The sequence below is a fragment of the Lepidothrix coronata genome, unplaced genomic scaffold (assembly GCF_001604755.1).
Source record: "Lepidothrix coronata isolate B3197 unplaced genomic scaffold, Lepidothrix_coronata-1.0 Scaffold37, whole genome shotgun sequence".
NCBI classification, from domain to species: domain Eukaryota; kingdom Metazoa; phylum Chordata; class Aves; order Passeriformes; family Pipridae; genus Lepidothrix; species Lepidothrix coronata.
In genome coordinates, this window is record NW_016690217.1 from 5,720,722 (window position 1) to 5,728,685 (window position 7,964).

The window sequence follows — 7,964 nt, forward strand, 5'->3', positions numbered from 1 at the left end:
TTCCAGCCTGCGCAGTGGATTTTTTAGGTGAGACCCAGTGTGCGCTGAACTGAGCCCACCCTTTAATCCTAAGGTTCATCTACAAGGGCCGAGCGAGCTCGGACGGTGGCAGCGAGGTCCTCAGGACGTAGGTTTGTTTAGAGTGACCTTCTCTTAGATGGATGGCCTTACAGGGCTGACGAGCTCCATCTGCCCAGGGGAGTTTCCCTGACTGGGAATCGAACCTGGGCCGCAGCAGTAAGAGTGCTGCATCCTAACCACTAGACCACCGGGGATCCCCTGTCCTGTCAGTACATACGCTTGTAAAAACTCCCTTTCCAGCTCTCCTGTACCTTTAGGTATTGGAATGCTGCTATAAGGTCTCCCCAGAACCTTCTCTTCTCCAGACTGTTTTTGATGCAGCAGGATACGTTTGGCTTTCTGGGCTGCAAGCATATATCGCTGGCTCACGTTGAATTTCTTGTCCACCAACATCCCCAAGTCTGTCTTCCCAGGGCTTCTCTCAATCCATTCTCTGCCCAGCCTGTATTTATGCCTTTATTTATCCAGACCTACATGCAGGACCTTGCATGTTCAGCTTCATGGGGTTGGCACAAGCCCATCTCTCAAGCCTGTCAAGATCCCTCTGGATGGCATCCCTTCCTTCCAGCTTGGCGTTGACTGTACCACACAGCTTGGTGTTGCTTTAGACAAGCAATTAAAAACAGACTTTTAAACTGATTAAAACCTATTGTTTACATTTTCAGCAATTATGTAAAATCAGACAAAATCATTGTAATCGAATCCTTTATTTACTTAAAACAGCAGTGTTGGCATGTATAATGAAATGGCAAAGAAACTGCTATAGCAAGTCACCTCATGTCTGCCAGGAAATGCCCTTTTCCTTCACAAAGGAGTATCTGGCTTTCAAGATGTTCACACTTAACTGAGTGGACATTTCAACTGAAAAGGAGTAATATTGCTGTAATTCATGCTGTTTAACACTGTGATAACTGAAGGCATTGCTAACTCTCTCAGAGAGTTTTTATTTAAACTACACTGTTTGGGCCATTCACTTGGGAATTGGACACAGTGATCCTGCTGGGTCCCTTCTAACTCAGAATATTGTGTGATTCTGATTCTGTGATTCTGAATATACCATGGAAAGAATTATATAACCAACATATATCCTTCTATACTCTGCACTCTCATTTTTCTTGTTTTTTAAAAGCAGTTGTGGTGGTTTTGAGCTGGCTCCCTGTCAAGTCTCCAAACCCCCGCCACAAGAGCTCCCCCCAAAAAACCAAGGGAAAAGAAAAAAAAAAACCCAAGAGAACCGAAACAAGAGAGAGCTAAAGCAATATATATATAAGTATATTTACACTTATATTACATTCATATACAATTACAAAAACTATATACACATAAGAGAAAAAAACCAACACCTGAAAACAGAAAAGGAAAAGGGAAAAGGGATTAAACCAAAAAAAAAAACCAAAAAACCAAAAAAACCCCAAAAAAACCCAAAGAGGTATACACACTCAATTAAAAACTAGCCAAAGAAAACCTTAATACCTTCCTTGAGATAGCACAATCGCCCAAACGCCACCACCACACTACTGGACCCTGGATTGGCAGAAACAACAGGCCTCATAGGCCCAGCCAGGCCTCAGCTCCCCCACAGAAGCGAGACCGGCTGCAGGAGTCTGCAGTCCCCAAACCTCACCAGAAGGGAAGAGAGGAAGAGGCTTCTCTCTCTGTCTATTTATATGTTTGGTTACGTAAAGGAATAGGATGGAATACTTCCTTCCTTCCTCCCTGGCAATCAGGAAGGAAGGCCTAAACTCAAAACCATTACAGCAGCTTAGGATCAGAAATGAAAAGTATGAGGAACTATTTGCTAAAATTACTATTACTCTTCCAGTTAGTAAAGTTTACCTATCTTTTGGGTCTCAACTTGCATTTTATAGCTTTGAATTTTTCACATTAAAGCATTTGTGATAAATTTCTACTGTTGGAGATGTCTGGAAAACTCTACAGAACTATTTGTTTCCTATTAAACAATTAAGGGTATTTTTCTCTGTGACATTACTAAATTAATCATATTTCATGATCCTAACTTATGGAATTCTTTTTCCCAAGATAGGCATTTTTATGCTTTCCCTCCATACACAATTAGCAAACACACATAAAAAAGTTTGTGTCCTATAATGAGAAATAATAAGGCATATTTTTATTGTCATGCTTTACCACTTGTTTTTCTTCATCCCTATTTGCCTTTTGATTATAAAAACCTCTGAAACTAATTACTCCATGAGATAAATCACAGTTCTATTTTGGAGAAAATTTTGAGAGCTCTGTTAAATTGAAATCTTAGACTTTAGGCATTTGTTACAGTTTCTGCATAAACACTCTGATAATATAGTAATGACCATTTCCACATTAGTATGCCTTATATCATGGTACAAAATGGCTTCACTGTTTACATTTCTGAACCAGAATATAAAGAATGTACTTTGTGTAAAAATAGTAGTGTTTAGCCCTCTTTAAAAAGTTGCACTCTGCCTCAGTTTCAGTATTCAAAAATATTCCTGCCTAATATATTTTTTGCTAAAGATAATCCTACCAACACCTTCAGTAAAAAAGTTTAGTTTATTATCTTAGAATAACAGAAATTTTCTCAGGTCAGGTTAGGGTATCATCAAATAATGGGATATTTGACTAGGAATTTTCCCTAGGGTTTTTTGAGACCTTTGGTACTATTGACAAGAAGAGTTCCTTTGAAATTAAAATTAGGGCTGCTGGGTGCAGTATAAAGTATAGCTGATAAGTTTTTAAAGTGTCAGTATTACAGCAACTAAGAATGGCCAAAAAACATGAATTCTATTTCAGCTTCTTTTTTAGGTTCTATATGGATTTCTGCTCTTATGCCAGAAAAGAAAGTAACTTCCTAAAAAGTTTGTGACAGTCACAATGTATCCAATTACTTCCCAGTCTATTGCTCAGTCAGGGAATTAGCCTAGGACACTGGTTGCAGTGAGCTGCATAAATCAGGTTTGGCTATGAATTTGAAATCCTTACAAACACTCTGATCTACAGAGTCACTACATTCCAACTCTACTCTGCAGAAACTATCCTGCCAACATATTACAGGAAAAAAGCAACAACAAAACCCACCAAAACTCCCAATACTAATTCTTCTTTTCATAATAAATCTAATCACAGGGCTAAGTAACAACACCCAGAAACTATTCTCTTGCTTGTATGAGTTTTGGATTTTCAGTCATGTTATTTGAAAGATAACAATAAAATAACTGATCTTAAATGTAAAGGTAGGGTTTGGTTTTGTGTGTGTGTCCTGTTACAAATGTTTTCAAACAAATCCAAATTAAACATATACTTGAATGACTCCTAGCAAATGTGGATAGCTACCAACACCTGCACATGAACTCATAGCATCTTGTAGGCATTTCACCGGTCATGTACACAGATCATTAAAGAAAACAGCAAAACAGACAAAAGAATGAGTATTCATTACAACTACCTATTCCATGAGGTATCTCATAGAATCAAGGGATGGTTAAGATTTGAAGGGAACTCTTGGAGCTTACCTTGTCCATCCCCTGCTCAAGGAGAGCCATGTAGAGCCAGTTACCCAGAATCCAGTTGTCTTTTAAATATTTCCAAGGGTGGAAACTCCACCACCTCCCTCAGCTACCCACATCAGTACTCAGTCACTGTGACAGTGAAAAAGTGTTTCCTGATGTTCATAGAGACCCTCCCGTGTTTTTTGAACTGGAGAGCCCAGCACTGCAGTCAACACTTCAGCCTCACCAGTGCTGAGCACAGGGGAAGGATCATTTCTTCCAACCTGCTGGCAGCGCTGTCTTACACCACACAGGATACCACTGGGGTTCTCAAAATGAAAATTTAAACTGAAGTAGCATGTATTTATTTAAATTGTATTTCAAGTCATTTCAAAATTGACTTTCAGGAAAGAAATTCAAGAGCAGTTTCCCACCAGAAAAAACACTTGTTTCTTTCTTCATGGACATACTGAAATAATGCATTTTATTTTCTATAAAATTAGTGTCTTTATATGAACAGAAAGATATGACATGAATAAGTCTGTCAGTGTTTTTTTCTTCAGTACAGATTTTATTTTCCTTAACCTGTACACCATCCCCTAAGGTTACTTAGGGGAAGACAATGCCTGACTGTCACACATAACCTTAGTGAGTCTTTTTGTCAAGGGGTGATAACCCCATTTTTAAAGTATCTTGTATTATTTTAGAAATAGACAACTTCCACAACACATATGCCAATGCAAATTGAACATTACCCTTTTCAGAGTTTTACTGACAGATTAACAGTGAAATCTGAATTTCTCTTAACAAGCAATGGAATCATTAAACTTTCCATTGAGTTCACAGGAGTCTGGCCTTGCAAGGGTGTTGATTTTAACATATTATCAAATTAAGCTATTTCAAACTCCTACTAAAAATTTAAAATAAAGTTGACAAATAACATGGCAAAGTTATAGAAATGGATGTAATTCTGTCAGCATAGGTAGCACCATTGACAGCTTTTGAAAATGAAAATGGAACCCGGAACAATCTAAATGCTAGTTTGAAAACAGAGAAGGAGCTGGAGAAGGAAGGTGTTGTTAATTGTTATTTTCTTTTAGGGTAACTACTAACAAGCAGATACCATTGGTGTGAATAGAAACACATTTTGTTGTTTTATGTAGATACAGGATAAAACAAAAAAATTCAAATTTTACTGCTTCAAGATTTCCCTCCCTATTGTGCCAACTTTTTTTTCTGTTTCAATAGAAGCAGAGTAAACAGTGATTCACTAACTGTGAAGTTAGTCTCTTGAATACTACAAACAGGAACTCATTTTATATTTCTGGCATTTTAATTTAAAACTGACACAAAATTCCTTCCTCAAGCAATTCTGAAGAGTGGCTTCACTGTCTTGCCAAGCTCAGTGTTCTGAGACACTTAAAAAAAAAAAGGAGATTCTTTATTATTTGTTTTAGCTGGTAGGAAAGCTTGTCAGTTTTCACGCCTGCAAAGCCTGGGTTACAGACAGGGCTAGCAACAGAATTCAAAATTCAGTAGGCAAAGTAGATTTGATTTTGTGCAGGCAACTAAACTACTTTCCAGTGCATGTGAATTTTTTCCACTTGATTTATTTCAATTATCTAGGCCTAATCTGCAAAGGGACAGATGAAACCTAGTAGATATTGTTGCCTAGAAAGACTGCAGGGGTTGGGACGGAAAGACTCCAGGCCAATTTAGTGTATAAGATAAGATAAAGAGAGTAGGTCCTTTAATCTCAAGCCTGAGGCCCAGGGAATACACATGACGTGCACATCTCTAGACAGTGGTTCTATGATTTCATAATAAGGTCCATCCAATCCCAGATTGGTGTACCCCAGGTTCTGCCCCTCGACACATCCCTCTGGGAATTGGATTTGGGGTCTTTGGGACCCCTTCTTCCTCATCTTCATCTTCTTTGCAGCACACACAGTCCTTGGAGTTCCTTCAGAGTTCTGGGCTTGAAGGTCACTGCATCTGTGTGATATCTTCTGATCCATGTCTTAGGGTGTTTTTCTACAATTCTACCTTGAAAATGGAATTTAGAGGGATTGCTGTGGAATGGGGTAACAGAGTTGGGTATGTGTAACTGCTATGCTAAGAGTAAGGGATATAATACAGCTACACTAAAACCTACATTCACTATACAGTTACTTCTAAAATCTATGAAAGCTAAAAAAATCAAAAACTCTGAGGCATTAGTATGTGTTCAGTTTTTCCATAGGATTCAGTCCTTTAAACTAGGAGGTAACCTCTGCACTATTAACTTCCAAATAAACAAAGTACTTCATAAAATGGTAGTAAAAGAATTCACAAATTCTCGCCTTCCTGCATTTTTAATTGCTGCTTATTTTATACACCAAACCAAAATCCAAGCAGCAGGAATGTGGCACTGTGCCAGTGCGCTATTAAACTGTGTTTACAGGGATGTTTTCCCCATACAATTTTATGAGAAGCTATTTTCTATAGCTTTTCATTAAAGGAACCGAAACGTGAAGCTCACATCTTGTTTTCTCAGTCAAAATTGCCCTGTGAGGAGAATTTTGGAGTTTTTTCTTCTTTCTTCCTGCACAGGACTTCTTTATTACCTAGAACTTTTTCTCAGAGTAGTACCTGCTACACATCTACTCAGTTTTAATACAATCTCCACCTTTTGAGATTATTTTTAGTTGCCCTGCATAATTAGGAAGTGTCAACAAACAGCTTCAGATTTTAGTCCATGTGTAGACCTCTGGCAACTGAAAATAATTTCGGGAGTAGGAAATATCCAGACTCTTGCAACTGCTGCACAGTGATTTTTCTCTGTATGAAGGCTCTAAACAACAGTCACAAAATCACAGTCTTCTAGTGAAAGGACAGTTTTCTCTTCTGGAGATAGTCAAGAATTGACAGCAGTGCCAAAATTTTGATATAGCAAAATGTCAACCAGTTGGTTGTTCCCAATACTTGAAAATAATGTAATTAAAAGTAATTTTACAAAATTTTTGAAGATTTTTTTTAAATATTTTTGAAAAGATGGCTTTTTGATAGTCTTATCCTAACACATTTCTTTATTATCTCATATGCTTGATCCCTTTTAAAAGTGTGTTCCTCTTTATGCGTAATTATGATTCCATTTTAGCATCTCAGATCTCTGCTATCATTTAATTAAATGGCACCAACTAATGCTGCAATTAGGCTGAAACACCACAACACAATTAATCACAATTTTACATTTTTCTTTCAGCTGTTCTCTGTTACTAATTTTTTTTTTGTTAGTCTTCCTGCTTCAATAATACCTCAAGAGATGCTACACATTACCAATTTAATTAACGACTGAATAAGAAGACAGCATTGACTAGAGATCAAGGATGATCATGGTGTGATTATATTCATTAGAAGCAAGCAGAGGACAGTGCCAAATGGGCTGAAAAGCAACACGAAATCAGAGACACACATGCATATTAAAAATTGGGACTTCAGAAAAGCAACTTTGTAACAGCAAGTATGACATTATTGTTTAAAAGAAATTAGGTAGAAATACAGGAGCATAAGGAATTCTTAAAAGAGCATGTTGGATGCCCAGAAATCCACAATCAAGAAAGAAGGCGAGTAAGAGACAGTAAGTAGAAAAAGAAAAGCAAACACCAAGAATTGAATTGATTGTAAATAATTTTTAAATTTTGGGTTAAATTTGGAAATTTAAATGTTGAAAAGAAAGGTGTTGAATAGCTAATGGAACATGAGCAAATAATCTGCATGATGGAAGAACAGTAAGAAGGGATATATGAGTCACTTAAGTATTTCAAAATACTTACAAAAAAAGCAAAAGGACCTTGGTCTTACCTCTTCTAAAATGTGTAATTAAGACTTCAACTCACTGGAGATCTAGACCAAGGAGACTCCTAGAGTGTGAAAGGCATACTGGATTCTAACAAATTCAGTTGTTGAGAAACTAGAATTAGCATGCAAATCCAGCAGATGCTGTGTTTGTGTGTTTGGAAGCAAAATTATAACAGACAAAATCCACATAGTATTTTAAAGGCCACGAGGAACTGTGAAAGGTGGTGACTAAGACAGATTTCCCAGTAACACTGTTTTATCAGGTGGTCCAGTTGGTATCCTCCAAGAACTCATTAAGCACTAATCAATACTGAAGATGACAAACAATTTTAAAAATTTCTGAACATCAGAGAGAATCCTTAACTCAAGAAATTTGCCATTATTTTATTTATGTTAAAAGCCACAAGAAACTGTAAACTTGTTACCAAGAAATCAGTTGCACATAAATTAACTGAAAGATTGCAACACACAAATTAACTGAAAGATTGCAAAAAAATGAAAGATTGAAAAATAATTATACCAGACAAACTTTTATCAAATAAGCCACATTAATTTTTG

At 37.0% G+C, this 7,964-nt stretch overlaps 1 long non-coding RNA gene and 1 other non-coding gene across 2 annotated transcripts; both read right to left on the reverse strand.

Moving 5' to 3' along the window:
- Positions 1-203: 203 nt before the first annotated feature.
- On the reverse strand, positions 204-275 carry TRNAK-CUU. The gene has a single exon. It is a non-coding gene; the product is annotated as a tRNA-Lys (tRNA).
- Positions 276-5,362: 5,087 nt separating this feature from the next.
- Positions 5,363-7,445, reverse strand: LOC108496163. Its single transcript, XR_001874359.1, has 2 exons — positions 7,410-7,445; positions 5,363-5,608 (listed from the first exon to the last, which is right to left on the reverse strand). It is a non-coding gene; the product is annotated as an uncharacterized LOC108496163 (long non-coding RNA).
- Positions 7,446-7,964: the final 519 nt, after the last annotated feature.